General features: G+C 42.4%; 1 protein-coding gene across 6 annotated transcripts in view; it reads right to left on the reverse strand.

The window, feature by feature from the left end:
• DTX3 (deltex E3 ubiquitin ligase 3) overlaps positions 1-17,234 on the reverse strand; it is a 155,002-nt gene that overhangs the window by 33,242 nt on the left and 104,526 nt on the right. For 4 of the 6 annotated variants that reach the window (XM_040340899.1, XM_040340898.1, XM_040340897.1 and 1 more), the window contains 2 exons: positions 9,839-9,900; positions 6,448-6,546 (listed from right to left, as the gene is read on the reverse strand). The exons of 1 other annotated variant lie outside the window; for it this stretch is intronic. The gene's annotated coding sequence lies outside the window, so the exon portion shown is untranslated. The remainder of the gene's footprint in view (positions 1-6,447; positions 6,547-9,838; positions 9,901-17,234) is intronic. One more of the 6 variants, XM_040340896.1, reaches the window with a different exon arrangement.

Raw genomic sequence — 17,234 nt, forward strand, 5'->3', positions numbered from 1 at the left:
AAACAGAACAGAGGCGCTGCTGGGAAGATTTGTGTGCCGCCTATCACAGAACACTCTGAAGTGAAGGCGCGGCTTTGAAATCATTCACGCTCGCAGCATGGGGGACTGTCACCGCTGGAAGAAAAAAAAAGTGAGTGTTATTGCACTGGGGGGGCAACAAGTTCAGGCATGTAATGGCACAGTGGCAATGTGGGGGCATGTAATGGCACAATGGCAATGCGGGGGCATGTAATGGCACAGTGGCAATGCGGGGGCATGTAATGGCACAGTGGCAATGTGAGGGCATGTAATGGCACAGTGGCAATGTGGGGGCATGTAATGGCACAGTCTGGGCATGTAAAAAGCCTGTTTCTGTCAGCGGTTCTGGCTCCCCCTCAGCTTCCAGAAAGACTAGAAGGAAGGGGGTAGTCTTATACAGTGAGTATATCCCAAAATCTTAATTTTTCCTGGAAAATTAGGGGGTCGTCTTATACGCCGGGTCGTCTTATACGCCGGAAAATATGGTACTCTTATATTTATCCTCACCAGAAAGACCACTTAAGTTTCAAGTACTGTCCTACAAGGTCAGTAAAATAGTGGCTATTTGCCCAAGCACTGTGCTCAAAACGCACCTTGGCCTCAGATGTTCTGGCAGATCCTGGTAGGCTTTGACCCTGGATCTTCCGGCATGATTCATCACTAGGCCCAGCATCCCAATTGGTTAATTTCTGGGCTTAGATCATTGTACTTAGCTTTCTATAGGAGCTCCTGCCTTCTATTAACCTAGACACATTATAGCCAGCAATAGATCTTTACACACACATATATATATATATTTATTATACACACACCCACACTATTTATTCATATATGATTATATACGATTATATGCGTCATTCTGGAATAATCAGTGTTTATTTCAATGTTGCATCATGTTCAGAGCAATGTTTCAAGCACCACCACTATTGTTTAGCTTAGGAGTTCCTCTTTCAAGAAATTTGCCAAAAGAAAATTTTCATCCGTCATAATACCTAAAAGAAGGAGTTTTCGGAGCTCTGGACACCTGTCCATAATATTTTTGATTAGCCATTAAAACATGGTACATTAGCTTTTTTGCTTGAGAATGAAAAATAATGAATGTATTAAAATTACATATTTATAGAGGAGTTGTCGTTGCCCCCCCCCCCCCTAGAAAAAGCTGACTTTTATTATTAGGACACTTACCTCTCCTGGAATCCAGCAATGTTACCATCCCAGCTGATGAAGCCATCGGCTCTCGGGTGCGGCCGCCGCCATTCGTAAGGAGGGACCCTATCAAAGAAGCCTTTCGGCTTAACAGCTGGTTCCCTACTGCGCATGCACAAAGCACGCTGCGCTTTCTGAATGGTCCGGCAGCGGGGGAAGGAGGAGGAGGTCCGAACAAGTACCTGCTCCCCCTTAAAAAAGGTGACAATTTTGGGTGGAAATCGGCTTTAGGTGTAGGCACGGTCATCTTAACTAAGGGAAACCGGCCTTGCGTCTTCTTATCCAGTTCCCCACTGCGCATGCGATTGGTCCTGCAGTCTTCTGGGACCTGTAATGTGTCACAGAAGGCTGCGGGGGAAGAGACAAACTTTGACACAGATTGCTGTGGTGATGTCACCAGAAGTGGGAGCCAGTATCTGTCAAAACTAGGTACCCACTTCCCCTCTTCCCCCAAAAAAGGGCCAAATGTGGTAGATTGGGGGGGGGGGGGGTTGGTGAGGGTATAAATAAGCAGAACATCGCCTTTTGGGTGAAGTTCCACTTCAAGAAGCTAGAGGGTGATTTAATACACTAACCTTTAGGTCCCTTTCACACATGCCGACCGTTCATTTCATCAGTTCAGTGATGCCAAATGGATGAAGTATTCCTCATCAGTTTTTCATAATATTTTTTTTACATCCACTACCAATGCAAAAAAGCATGAAAAACTGACCATTTGTCAGTTTACATCCATTTTTTGCAGGACTTAAATTTTTTTTTTTAAATGCAGTTGACTGGTGTGACGTGCTCCATAGGATTTACTAGTTTCTTTACTGTTTTCAGTATGCAAGAAAAACTGATCAGTGTAAAGGGGCCCTTGGGGTGTAACAGTCACTTAAAGTGAACCAGTAGTCTGCACATTTTGAGCAAGGCAACAGGTTCACTTCACAAGAAGTAGTCATCTGTTTTTGAGCAAGGTGCAGTTTCACTTTAGGAATTTTAGGCACAGTGGATGATTTACTAAAAGCAAATAGATTGGTAAATGCAATGGAAGTTGCACTTTGCAAGGGAATGTTCCCCCGAGCTTAGTGAATGAGGTGAAGCTCTGCTGACTTCCATCACCTAATCATGTACAAGCAAAACATTTTTTTTCTTCCTTGCACATGATTGGGTATTCTTTGCAAAGTAACATTTTACCACATTCATTAAGCTCTAGGGCAAGGTGCACAGCCTATTTTCCTTTAGTAAATCAACCCCATGTCTTCTATAAATCAGGGTGTTCTGTACAAAATCACAGTAGGCTGTGAGCACAGAGAACTTCTATGACAAATGTTCTTATAAGACCAATCTGAGTCTAAAATTGGATTAGTCTGAGAGACAAACATTGCGCTGTTCATCTTTGGTTCTCACAGTCTAAATTTAAGCAATAAATAAATGACTGCTATTATAAAGCAATACTTCATGGTCTGGATAGGCTCCCATAGTCAAAGTCCTCAGTTTTTTCCCCACATATGGGACACTTTCATATCAGTGATATTTTTTTAATAATACCCTGCAAAAAACATATACATTCACCCTTAGATTAAACCTGTGTCCAGGCTGTGGGCATTCTCATATTTACATACTGTATTGCTAGCAAACAGTAAACAAGCTTCAAAAACAAGATTCACTAACCTCGGTAGTTGCAGGCACAGTGAAGCAATTCGGAGTCACAGAAAGTTGTCCAAATTAGATCACCCTGTCCCCCTCCCAGAGTACTTGCTCTGTGTCGACATTACAGATTAGAAGACCGAAAGGCTACAAAGTCACTGCTAAGAGGCAGTGCTAATGTCAATGCCGAAAATATTTGTGGCATAATTTGTCAGCGGCATGTTTCCAGAGACGAAAACGAAACAAACATTACTCTGGATTTTTGTCAATTAATGAAAACTATGATGAAAATCAATTCCAACGAACAGAAACAGAACGGAAATATGACATATACCCAAGTTTTTTATTGTTTAGTGACACATTATTGTTATTATTTTAGAACTCAAATACAGTAGATTGTAATATGAAGCCTTGCCAGACTCTATTGAAAATTCTTGGGCTTGTTATATTATAAAACTCTTTTTGTAGCCCCATAGACTGCCTTCAACGAATTAAGTTATTAGCATCGCTTTCAGGTCTATTGCTTAGTGGCTACAGGTTAATGTCATCTATTTATGAATATTTTCACTTCCTGGTCCCTTATAAAATGGTGGCAGTTTTGTAATACTTACCTCCACTGTGCAGTTTGTTTTGCACTAGTCCTCCTCTTCTTGGGTCCCTCAGTGGCGCTGGTGGCTCCTCTCTGCATTGAGTGTCCACATTGGAGAAGGCTCACCTATAGTGGACACCCATGCGGGTGCTCTCCCGAGTCCTGCATCTGTGTCCATTCACACAGAAAGCAGGACTCGGCCTCGCCCCCCGGCGCTGCGTCATTGGATTTGATTGACAGCAGCGGGAGGATGACAGCGTTCAGGTAAGTAAAATGGGGGGGCTGCAGCACTACAGAGGGTTTTTCACCTTAATGCATTAAGGTGAAAAAACATGAGGGTTTACAATCCCCTTTAAGTAGTTTGACCACAACCAAATGGAGCTGAAACCGGAAGTGATATAATGTTTGGCTACAACAAAATGGTGCCGAAACAGGAAGTGATGTAATGCAGTCCCAGGAATTAGCTGGTTAGACCACAACAAAATGCAGCTAAAACAGGAAGTGATGTATTGGAGCTCTGGCTAAAGGATACACAATAATGGCCGCTATAGTCAAACAAACAGACAGCTCTTGTAGATGTGTGCAACGTACGTAGAGCTAAACTATTAAGGGCTAGAGGTTGTGCCACCATTCTCTGCCCCTTATGTAAGTGTGAAAGCAGCATTTGTTTTTATACTGGATGTTTAATGCATATTTGGGGATATTAAACTACTACACTATGAGCAAAAATGTGACTCCATGCTGATATCTCTGGTACTATCCATTGGTGGAGTGGAATAAAGCAGTCTGGTCCTGCCATCTGTGGAGCGAGAGTGGTGATGCTGGATGTCATTTACACAAAGCGCTACTGCTTTTCTAGTAATAGACAGCATATCCCTCTGGTAAGTGTGTATTTTTTACCATTGGTGAAAGATTGGCACTACAGGTGTTTCAAAGCATTGGGTAGAAGCTTAAGTGTAGCACTTTTATATATTTTACACCCATAACAATATGGACTGTTTACGTTTGTCGTTTTTACAAACTTCAGTTTACGGTTAAACTTTTGTGAACCCTTTATTATTATTTTAGCGCTGCATTTTTGTTAGAATGTCACTGCTTCTGCTGTTCATTTTGAAGATAACTTGCTCCACAATGTCTGTAGCTACAGAGGTCAGTGTTAAAGCTCACTTACTACATGCTAAAGAAGAGTTCCCGGTTCCAGCTTGGACAAATGCAACTATGCATATATCATACCTGTGGGATCTTTTTGGAAGCTGGAAATCACTGTAGTAGATGCTGCTACTTCAATGATCTCCACTAGTTTCTGGGTCCCATGCCAAGTGACTGCCCTTCTACATTGTGAACATAGGAGGTTGGCTGCTCAGCACAGGCACCATTCAGAGAATGCTTTGCATTTTATCAGTTGGACGAGCTAGAGAAGGTGATGTCACCTCCCTGTTTCTCCACCTCATCCAATCAGAGAATGCTTACATACATTGAAAAAAATACATTGCTGAGAGGGGCTCAATATTTTCTGGAAGTACTATGAAAAAAGATTAGCATATATAGTTAAAGAATGACTCCACTTTTGTTGAGAAAAAAAAACATTCCCCTCTGGGTGACACATTGCAGTGATTTTGACAAACTTTGTTGCAGATTCCTACCTTTTGTTATTTTGAAGAAATCCCTGTGTGTTTCTCTCTGCCCATGTGCAAAAGTGAGTCTAATGGGAGTGGTTTCTTAATTATCAACCAGCCGCTGCATCTGCAAAGCTTTAATGAGGAAAATTGCAAGAGCTGCATCCCTTTAGATGTGATTTCCTATTGAAGTATCTCACCAAAATTAAATTTTTGTTGCAGTGGATGCCTGAACTCTGACTTGCATCTTAGTGCAGACTTCTGGGAAAATCAGTGAGCCAATCACATAAGCAGGAAAGGACATATGTGAGGGGCGTTCTGTACATAATCTGTGTACAGAACACCTCCAGGTAGCCATATTGCATTGCATTTCACAGGAAATTACAGAGCTGCCGATTGAAAACGAAAGGTCATTTTTAATAACATTCAATTACAATATGACTTGTGTCGCAACTGTATATGTTATATTATTTTTATTTATTTCCACGAAATTGGAGTTACCCATTAACCATGTAAATAAGTGTAAGAACAGGGCATTTATTACCGAAGGCCATGCCTACTTTGCTACTAAAATCTCCCTTCAATGCTGCAGAAACATCCAATTATGAACCGCTCTTAGCTTGATCTAATTTAAAAATTTGACTAGCACAACATCTTTTCATTTTATACACACCAGAGAATAGAGTGCATTGCAAATGTGCTATATGTGGCTATTCACAACAGTGTAACTTTCTCCACAAAGTACACTGTATTAGCAAATGTCTGTGAACTTATGACCATCACACCTATCTTGTTAGGTTTTTCTTAAAAAAAAAAAAAAACCACACAACAGGCATTATTATGGAGTTCCTCACTCGCTAAAACATACTGCATTTCTCTGGGAAGGTTTTCTACAATATTTTGGGGTTCAACTGTAATTAGGAATTAATTTATCCAAAAGAGGTCAGGTGGATGAGAAGACTTGGTTCGAAACTGGCATTTTAAATCCCGAAGGTCTTTAGCAAAGTGGAGGTAAGGGCTCTTTACGGGAAACCCAAGTTCCTCCACACCAAACTCATCATATCTTTGTCTTTATGGACTTGGCACAGAGGGGCAAAGTTAGATTGCTTGGTTATGTTAGAACAAGAAATGGTCTTCCCCAAACTATCCCCGCAAGGTTGGGTGTGCACAATAGTTTAACAGTACCCTTTACTAAAAACTTCATTTGGAGAGGTGGCCACATACTTTTGGCCAGACAGTGTAGCGTAGTATAAATAAAACATATCTGGCTAAATTTCAAAGCAGGGCTTTGCTGTCTCTATCAGTTTCATTCTGTCAGCAAAGATTGAAGTTTAGTCAGCATATATTACTAGCTTATTATGCGAATGCTTATATATAAATTCATCTTACCTGATTATCTAAATTAACATTCATTTTGTTTGACATTACTTTCACTTTAAGTATACAAAACTCTCGGTCCTTTTTGAATCTTGCAGAAACCTGGTACTTCTGGAATATTAAAGGGAAAATTGTTCAAATTTAGATGAAATCTGAGGCAAGTCAATGGTCTTATATCAGCTCTAGATATTAGATTGAAGGGCAGGAAAGTTCAGAAAGGTCCGATAGGTCAGACAGCAGATTTCTCACTGAGAACAATAATCAGCCTGTCTGTGAATGTATAGCATTGCCTGATCAGCCATGATTTGGATTTTCTCATGGAAGCTCATACAGAGACTGGCGAGAGGCGCTGTATATGATAATGAACAATCCTTGCAGTAGGAAAGTGCTTGCTATCAACCAAAAGGAAGCACTGCATTGATTCTAGAGATAAACAATTAAAAGAACACTATAGCAAAAAATATTGTATTTTGGTGACTATACGAGACTAAAGCCTCATACACACGATCAGCCCAAACGATGAGAACGGTCTGAAGGACCGTTGTCATCGGTTAACCGATGAAGCTGACTGAAGGTCCGTCGCGCCCACACACCATAGGTTAAATAACCGATCGTGTCAGAACGAGGTGACGTAAAACACAACGATGTGCTGAAAAAAAATGAAGTTCAATGCTTCCAAGCATGCGTCGACTTGATTCTGAGCATGTGTGGATTTTTAACCGATGGTTGTGCCTACTAACGATCGTTTTTGACCTATCGGTTAGGAATCCATCGGTTAAATTTAAAGAAAGTTGGCTTTTTTTAACCGATGGTTAAATAACCTATGGGGCCCACACACGATCGGTTTTGACCGATGAAAACAGTCCATCAGACCGTTGTCCTCTGGTTAACCTATCGTGTGTACGAGGCCTAATAAATATAATATTAGTCAGCATATGGATTTTTTTTTTCAGATGCCTTTTTTAGTTATTTTTTCCACATTTTCATGCAGGACAAGCCAAGTGACAGACCCCTTTCACACTGAGGCAGTTTTCAGGCATTTTAGCGCTAGAAATAGCGCCTGTAAAGTGCCTCCCATTCTCTGCAATGGGTGCCCTTGCAAGACGTTAGAAAAAGTCCTGTGAGCAGCATCTTTGGGGTGGTTTGAGAGAAGGGACAAGAGCACCGCAACACGGGAGTTTTTAACCCCTTGTTTGCGGTTAAAAGTGCCCCGCTACTGACCGAAAAGCACCGCTTAAACAGCGGGAAAGCGCCCCACGTTTACCGTTAATGGCCGACGCTTTCAGTGTGAAATCGGCCTTTCAGCAGTGACAAACCATAGAACACTGCTGAGGGTGGCCCAGGAGAGTGGGGTAGTCTGAACTTGGCTTCTCACAGACATGTTATGGGCTCTTCCAAATTCATGGACAGATTCAAATGGTTTAAAGTAGAACTGATGGCAAAACGTATTTTTCATTTTGGATAAAGTAAGAGAGGGTTATAACTCTGGTCAATTTTTTGCCATCTGTGGCCCATTGGGGAGAATCCTTTCCTTTCACTTTTTGTCCCTTGGCTAAAACAGGAAGTGGGCAGAAATACCCAGGGTCACCAGAACTAGTGTCCTGTTAGAAAATCCCCCTCCATTCCATCCTTTCAGGGGGATCAGGAGGGAATTTTTTTCCCCTGCTGTACCAAATTAGATCATGCTTTGTTCTTTTTTTTTCGCCTTCCTCTGGATCAACTGTGGGTATAGGATTGTGTATACGGTATGTTATGATATTATTTATTTTTATGGTTGAACTAGATCATGAGTGCTCAACCTGTGGCCCTCCAGCTGTTGCAGAACTACAAGTCTCATGAGGCACTGCAAGCTGCTGGCAGTTACAAGCATGACTCCCAAAGGCAGAGGCATGATGGGACTTGTAGTTCTGCAACAGCTGGAGGGCCACGTGTTGAGCACCCATGAACTAGATGGACGTGTTTTTTTTCAACCTGACTAACTATGCAACTATTTCTGTTCTGGTGACTAATCAAAATTCAGGATTTTCTTTCACTTTCACTCTTGGTGATACTGGATAAGTAGCTATTGTGTCACTTGTAGTGCTATAGGAAAATCTTCTGCTTGTGTGCCATCTAAGACAATTGCTATTACTTATTATGCCTTGTGGATATCAACTTCCTATTTGGGATCTATTGTTGTGCTAAGGACTGTTTGCTAAGGAATACCTTAAAAGGCCATCTACCTCCAAATTATCTGAGCAATATTCGCCTCTTATATGCAACTATAATTACCTAAGCTATATTGCCTCTTATATGCAATTACTATTACCTGAGCTATATTGTCTCTTATATGCAACTACTATTACCTGAGCTATATTGTCTCTCATACACAACTACTAGTTGTCACTACAATTCCTATTTATTACGAGCTTGACATAAGTACAAATCGCTTATAGGCCTAAATTATTGAACATGTTCGCTCTAACCTTTCTATGCTAAGGGTTGATGGTATTTCATACCAACTCCCTTAGGGGCCTAATGCATTGCTATATGTTCAAAGTGATATGATGTAGAGAACCCCCAAACTCCTGTTTGTGTGGAGTGGTGCCTGGGGTCCTGTACTGATAATCACTTGCATATAGAGGTGTATTGGAATCTTAATCTTTAAAGTAAATAATATAATTTTAAACGCTAAGTTCTGGTCGCATGTTGTAATGCGTCCATCCCTAGTAGCTCAACGCCTTTCTTTATGTGAAAGAGAGATGAAGTAGAGAACCCACAAACTCATGTTTGTGTGGAGTGACGCCTGGGGCCCAATACTGAGTTCTCACATAAAGAAGCGCATTGAAATTATTGCTAACTGCAGTTGTGGTTCACTCTGTTCACCAGTGCTGTTACACAAACAGATTCTTCCAACCAGAAAAACGAGGTGGAATCCTTCTGCCGAGACATTGTATTCTGATAGTGGGACTCTCCACTGTCAGAATACACTGATCAGTGGCTGCAGCTGCTGATCGATAAAAGTCTTCGAGCTTGTCTTGACAGAAGTTGATCAAACGATTGACTTTTGTCAAATTGGGATGCCTATACATGGACTGAAATCAGACCAGTCCTGGCTGAACTGGATACATTTTGATCCATCTATGTCCACCTTTACTTAAAGGCTATTTAAATGTATATGTAAATCTATGCCTATCCTGTTTGCAAGTTCATAACACTACTCTGAAATCTCACTGCAAAACCAACAGCATCACCCTGTTAAAGGAATTGGAAAAATAACAAATCTACTGTCAGGATAAACAGGTAATAAAACAATGTTACAGGGTGGACTCTTGTGGTATTTATTGCCAATGAAAGACTGCATCATATATGCCTATTTTTGCCTATAGCTACATTTTAATTAAAAGATGCTACACTTAGTTACCTATGTTATACTTGTGACTCAGCAAGCACAAAATCTCTGGGTGGTGGCTTACAAATATATATCTAGAAAAAAAAAAAGAAAATAGACTGGTATAAATATATTCACAAACAATGGTGCCTTCTCTACAATAGTCTATAATATCTATAGGCATAAGGTTTAACCCAAGTACAAAAAGCATACAAACGTTTTCTAAAAATAATTTTTTATTTTAAATTTTGATTTTGTAAAGAAATATTCACTGATCCAGTCCAAATAATACAGGATCTGTGATTTATCCAGAAACTTGTGCAGTAACCCGCAGTGACCCCGGCATGTGGTCTTACAACAAAGGATTTGCTTAAGTGCTGAAACGTACATTTGTGATGCATCAATGTACAATTATTTATGTCAATATTACTGACCCAAATTCTGTAGTGGGTCACAAAGGCTTTCCTACATATTACATTTGTGAATACAAGTGTGGGAGACTCATATCAAATCGATTGGAATTTTCAACTGTGCAATAAAATACTTGTAGTCTGGCACAACTTTTATTTTTACATCTGTCCTATTGCCATTGGAAGCCATGCTGCCTGGCTATTTAAAGAGGTTCTTCTGCAAAACCGACTTTCTACGAATTTACAGAAAGTGTCAGTTCAGTTCCTGTTTTTTTGTGGCACTTTTTCTGACAACCAGCTTTTTTTAGAACTACACAGAATAGCTGGTCTCTGCCAAGGGCTGAGTGTTCAAAAATTCTCCTACAAAAATTAAAGCAGAACCTCACCCAAAAGAGGAACATTCAGCCCTTCCTCCTCCTAATGTTTTAGACAGGTACCCTCACCAAATTCTGTCCGGATTGCTGCGGTGGATCCATCGGAAGTTCCCCTTCCCTCCCTGTCTGAAACCTTTTAGGACACATCACAGGTCCCAGAAGGCTGTGAGGGCATTCACAAAGTACAGTGCGGCTCATGCTCATGCAGTGTGGCGTTTGTGAATGTTGGGGGAGATCTGCTTAGTAATCCATAGCCTTTTCAGATGCCAAAATAAAATGTATTTTTATTGCATGGCAGAGAACCAAAAGTCTAAAAAGAAGACTAAAAGTCTAAAAAACACAATTCTAAACAAACAGAATCAAGTTTATATGGAAATCAGAACATGTTCTGATCTGTTTTCTACTGGTAAAGGATTATTAACGGATAACAAGATCATAATCTGCAGTTGGAAGGGACTCTGCACACATAATTATATATATATATATATATATATATATATATATATATATATATATGAACTGCACGATTAATCATCAAGAATCGTTATCGTGATTTTTTTTCCCCCATTGCGATCTTGAAAAAGTATTTCCCGAACTTTTGTACGTAGAGAATTCTCTCTGCTCTCAGCCAAGTCTGGGCAGTCTGCCAAGTTTTACAACATTCTTTATCAGTGGAATGTTTCACACCTGCGGACCGTTCAGATCCGCCTGAGGCCCAGATTCTCAAAGGAGATACGACGGCGTATCTCCAGATACGCCGTCGTATCTCTGAGTCTGAGCCATCGTATCTATGCGCCTGATTCTTAGAATCTGTTACGCATAGATTAGTATTAGATTCGACCGGCGTAAGTCTCTTACGTCGTCGGATCTTAACTGCATATTTATGCTGGCCGCTAGGGGCGTGTACGCTGATTTACGCCTAGAAATATGTAAATCAGCTAGATACGCGAATTCACGAACGTACGCCCGGCTGACGCAGTATAGATACGCCGTTTACGTTAGGCTTTTCCCGGAGTAAAGTTACCCCTGCTATATGAGGCGTACATGCGGCGTACCAATGTGTACCAAATCAGGGCAAAATCGTGGGTGCGCAGTATACGCCGATACCCGCGCTGAGTTTGAATACTGCGCCGACATATACCGAGCGCAGTACACTCGGGTATAGTCGGGTAGTCTCGGCTCCTTCCGCCTGGACATACAGGACGTCAGCGCGAGAGTTGCCGAGCCTGCCCGACAATACACGAGTGTACTGCGCTCTGTATATGTCGGCGCAGTATTCAAACTCGGCGCGGGAAACGAGCGGGGAGGACGCCGTAGAAGGACGCCGGACCCAACGAAGAGGACACCCGAAGCCGCAGACGGACGCCAGGCCCGACGAAGAGGACACCCGAAGCCGCAGAAGGACGCCGGACCCGACGAAGAGGACACCCGAAGCCGCAGACGGACCAGACGAGGCCACCGATGGACGCCGCGCAAGACACCAAAACTGTAAGTACAAAAAAAAACTTTTTCCACAGGATTCGGGGCAACTTTAGGGGTGCGCGGTATACGCGGGAGCGCGTTATACCGCGATAAATACGGTAAGTATCTGCAATTTATGATTTATACTAAAGAAAGTATTGAAGTATTAAGCTGTAAATTATGTAAGGAAATATTTTTTTTTTTAATCAACTGGGTCCTTGTTTATTGTAAATCCTTAAACCGGCTGAAGGCCTTGAAGAAGGCGCTGTATGCGAACCAAAACCACCAGCTCAACATGAATGAGGCATGGTACAAGGATTCTACTTGCTTAGGCTGGAAGTAACAGCAACATTTGCTTTAAAAAAATCGCAAGCCTTCTTATCCTGATGGGCTGGAAATCTCCCCACCAATGGTAGCCTCCTGGGTAACATTTCCAGGGGAAAACTCAGGTTATGGAAAGGTATATCTATCAACACAGGGGTAGTCCTAGCAGATTCGATAGAATCTGGGCACCATGGCTAGATACCCCTGGAGAAGTGAGATGTCCAGACTACTGCAATGCCCTATGGGTGGACCCTAACTAGCTAGTGATGGTTAACACCAGATGCACGGTATTGATATGTATGCATCAGTATATTGTAGACCTGATGGTTGTGATGAAAAATGTTTTTTTTATTTCAGTCAGGTTTTTTTTCCCCTTTTTATAAAAACGTATTTTAATAAATTGCTTTTGGAGTAAAAATCTATCTAAAAAGATAGTTTTCTATTTAAGATACATTAATAATTTTGTTTATTCAGCATGAAATGGAGCTTAGTAATGTAGCATGAGGCTGTATATTTTGCAATATTGAAATTTTTGGTAAACTCATTCAATGAATCCAAGCTCTGCAAGCTGAGATAACATGCACTGGCAATGTTGTTTTAATTAAATAAAAGTGTTTGAGTAGTTCCCCAACAATGCGTGATTAAAGCAGTGTTCCACCCAAAAGTGGAACTTCCGTTTTAAGCATTCCTCGCCCCGACTTGCCATATTTGGCATGTAATTTTTTGGGGGGGGGGGGGGGGGGGATACCTTATTTTTAGTGGGACTTCCTCTCCCACTTCCTCAATTCTCATGCCTCTAGGCAATTCCTCCTCTCCCCATAGGCCCCTCCCTGCCAGCGATCTTCAGAGATCTGAACAAACAGTGAAAGCTGTGAAACGCGTCATCTGATTGGTCCTAACGTCACTTCCGGTTCACGGACCTTCTCGAGTTTGCGTTCCGCGCTGGTACACACTTCCAGTTCCAGTTTCTGGGCATCTCCGAGATCATATGGCGTCCAGATATACCATCAGGCTGGTTATAGAGGCCGCTCTGCAGTTCCATCTTCCTGAGCTTTGGCTATAACATCGCTGGGACACCGCTCCTCATGTTACCCTGGACCGCACAGGGACGATGTACATCTCTCCCAGATTCTCACTTCTATTATGCGAGTAGCCATTTGGCTTTTTTACCTTTGAATAAACAGTTTAACACAAGCTGCACTTAGTCTGGCTCGCCTTGTCTCCTTTTTCATGATCTTATGGGATACAACACAGGTCCCAGAAGATTGGCTGGCCAATAGCAGAGCGCTATAAGCTGTCACGGCCGGGTGCCCACGCTTGCTATGACGGCACAGAGGAGAGAAGCTAGGATCCAGGTGGCCACCATCACTGGACAGGTAAGTATCTGTTTAATAAAAGTCAGCAGCTTTATGTAGCTGCTGTTTTTTAATAAACGTAAAATCGGGTGGAACTCCGCATTAACCTATAAGCAGTTCTGATATCACAGTTTTACTAACCTGACAGCTTAATATTCTAAATAGGAAACCTTCATTTTGTTTGCAAATATTAAAGATTCTAACTACCAGCAAGAATGAGTCTTTACATTTAAAGAGCACCTGTCATTTCAGAACCATCGTGGCAGCGCCTGTTAGCGGGCATCCACTCACTTGCTGCCGCCACGTCCCTCACCTTGTTGTGACACTGCCGCATCACCAGCCGCCCTATTAAAGTGAATGATACTCTCGGTGAGTCAACAGCGCGTCACAGGAGGAGCACTGGCAATGCAGGACAGAGATGACAGTTGCTCTTTAACCACTTCCATACTGGGCACGTATACACCTTCCCACCCAGACCAATTTTTAGCTTTCAGTGCTGTTGCACTTTGAATGACAATTGCGCGGTCATGCTACACTGTACCCAAACTAAATTTTTATCATTTTGTACCCACAAATAGAGCTTTCTTTTGGTGGTATTTGATCACCTCTGGGATATTTATTTTCTGCAAAAAAAATAACCGAAAATTTAGAAAAAAGTATTTTTTTGTTTCTGTTATAAAACATTGTAAATAAGTACGTTTTCTCCTTCACTGATAAGCACTGATGGTACTGCACTGACTGGCACTGATAAGGCGGCACTGATGGGCACCGATGAGGTGGCACTGATGTGGAGGCATTGATGGGCACTAATATGCGGCATGGATGGGCTTGGATAGGCGGCACGGATGGGCACAGATAGGTGGCACAGATGGGCACAGATAGGTGGCACGGATAGGCACTATTTTTTGTGTTGTACTAATGGATGCCAATCAGTGCCAAACAATGCCTGCCAATCAGTGATGCCCATTGTGGGCACTGATTGGCATCCATTGCGGCACTGATTGGCATCCATTTTGTGTGTCCTCCTCATTCCTGGTGGTCTAGGGTGGCATCCTTTTTTTTTTTCACTTGTGGTCTATTTGACCATCCCTGGTGGTCCAGTGGGCATCCCTGGTGGTCCAGTGGCCATCCTCGGGGGGGGGGGGGGCTGTGCTGATGGTCGATTAGCACAAACCCCCCCCTATCACAGGAGCAGCCGATCGGCTCTCCTCTACTCGCGTCTGACAGACGCGAGTGCGGAAAAGCCGATTACCGGCTTTTCCCATTTACATCGTGATCAGCCGTGATTGGACACGGCTGATCACGTGGTAAAGAGTCTCCGTGAGAGACTCTTTACCTTGATCAGTGTTGCGGGGTGTCAGACTGACACCCTGCAACAACGATCGCCGCGATGCGCGCCCCCAGGGGTGCGCAGCGGCTCAGAATCCTAAGGACATCATATGACGTCCAGTCAGGATTCTACAACCACTTTGCCGACGTCAATATGTCATTGGCGGGCAAAAGTGGTTAAAAATGATGATTTAAAAAAATCGAGTTGATTTAAATCAAGCCTTTTTACTAGTGATTTAAATCAAATACACCCTGCAACAAATGTTGGCAAGGAATATGTAAATTGTTCTCACCCTAAGAACAGTAGGGAAAGTGTCATGCAGAGGTGTTTAACTGACAGAAAAAGGTCTCGCTAGTTCAAGGTCTCCATGGCAACGGTTCAAGTGAAGGAAAACATTCCATGTTTCACGGCAATATAAAGGTAACATCTGAAGTGCAATTATAATGTCTTTTTGGAATAGAACATTTTCTAAAGGTGCCCATAGACACTAGATGACAGTCTTCTGATCTGGCTGAGGTTAGCTGGGGGAAAAGTGATGGCAGGTGTGGGAAATCTTGTCAAATGCTATTCATGATAAGTCAGTGCTGGGAATATCTACCGTATGCTTTACTATCTTCCATAGATTAAAAACAAACAACCTGGTAGCCAATATACATGCCAAATTGTGGTCAGATTGTGCAACCTCATTCTAATATTTATGGAGGCCTTAAAGGGGTTGTAAAGGTAAAAAATTGTTTTCCTAAATAGCTTCCTTTACCTTAGTGCAGTCCTCCTTCACTTACCTCATCCTTCCATTTTGCTTTTAAATGTCCTTATTTCTTCTGAGAAATCCTCACTTCCTGTTCTTCTGTCTGTAACTACACACAGTAATGCAAGGCTTTCTCCCTGGTGTGGAGTGTCGTGCTCGCCCCCTCCCTTGAGGGAGCGAGCAGGAGAGTCAGGACGCTCTTTATGTTGCAGATAGAGAAAGGAGCTGTGTGTTAGTGGGCGTCCTGACTCTCCTGCTCGCACCCTCCTCCCTCAAGGGAGGGGGTGAGCACGACACTCCACACCAGGGAGAAAGCCTTGCATTACTGCGTGTAGTTACAGACAGAAGAACAGGAAGTGAGGATTTCTCAGAAGAAATAAGGACATTTAAAAGCAAAATGGAAGGATGAGGTAAGTGACAACCAGATAAATTGCACAACTCCTATTGAAAACTAACACAGTGAATATTTGAACAATATAAACATGATATGGAAAAACTGACAATACCTAGAACAAAGTAATTTTATTGACTTACACTTAAAAACAGAGCATGAAATCATCAGCCCCTGATATTTACTGGCAGTTGTAAAAAAAAAAAAAGCGGTTGGCAACCGTGCCATTGTTCTTTTCTGATGGTAATGGTAGAACAAACATGGCACTAGGATGACTGTTCTAGAAAGAAATATCGGGTCTGCCAGCAGGGAGATTTTTCAAAAAGTTTGTGTTATAACAAGCTCCTCTGATTGCTTGAAGTGCTGATTATCACCATATAGGAGTTATTATCCTATATTAAAAAGGTGGTAATATATTAAGCAGCACAGTACACTAAATACAGGAGTTAAGAAGCTGCATCAATAACAATGGCAGAAATCTGGAACATCACCTGTAATTATCAAGCTGTCTATGACCACCTCTAAAGCTACTTTCACACTGGGGCAGTGAGAGCATCAGTGGTAAAGCGCCACTAGTTTCAGCGGCGCTTTACCGTCATTTTAGTGGTGTTTTTAAATCCCGCTAGCACCCGAAGAAGAGGTTAACACCGCTAGTGTTGAGCCGCTGCCAAAACGCTTTCAGGCGCTTCGGCAGCGCTGCCTATTCATTTCAATGGGCAGGGGCGGTGGAGAAGCAGTGTATACACCGCTCCTCCACCGCCCCAAAGATGCTGCTTGCAGGACTTTTTCTAGCGTCCTGCAAACACACCGCTCCAGTGTGAAAGCACTCGGGTGTTCACACTGGACTGACGGGAGAGGCGCTTTGCAGGCGCTATTTTTAGCACTACAATGCCTGTAAAGCGCCTCGGTGTGAAAGTGGCCTAATAATTCCCCATACACACAATAAGGACTCACCCTGCTGGCTGTACCAGTCTCAGTGCTTCGGCTGCATTCATCACAATGTTAACTGTTTGCCGACCAGCCACCGCAGTTATAC

Source organism: Rana temporaria, chromosome 2 (assembly GCF_905171775.1).
Source record: "Rana temporaria chromosome 2, aRanTem1.1, whole genome shotgun sequence".
NCBI classification, from domain to species: Eukaryota; Metazoa; Chordata; class Amphibia; order Anura; family Ranidae; genus Rana; species Rana temporaria.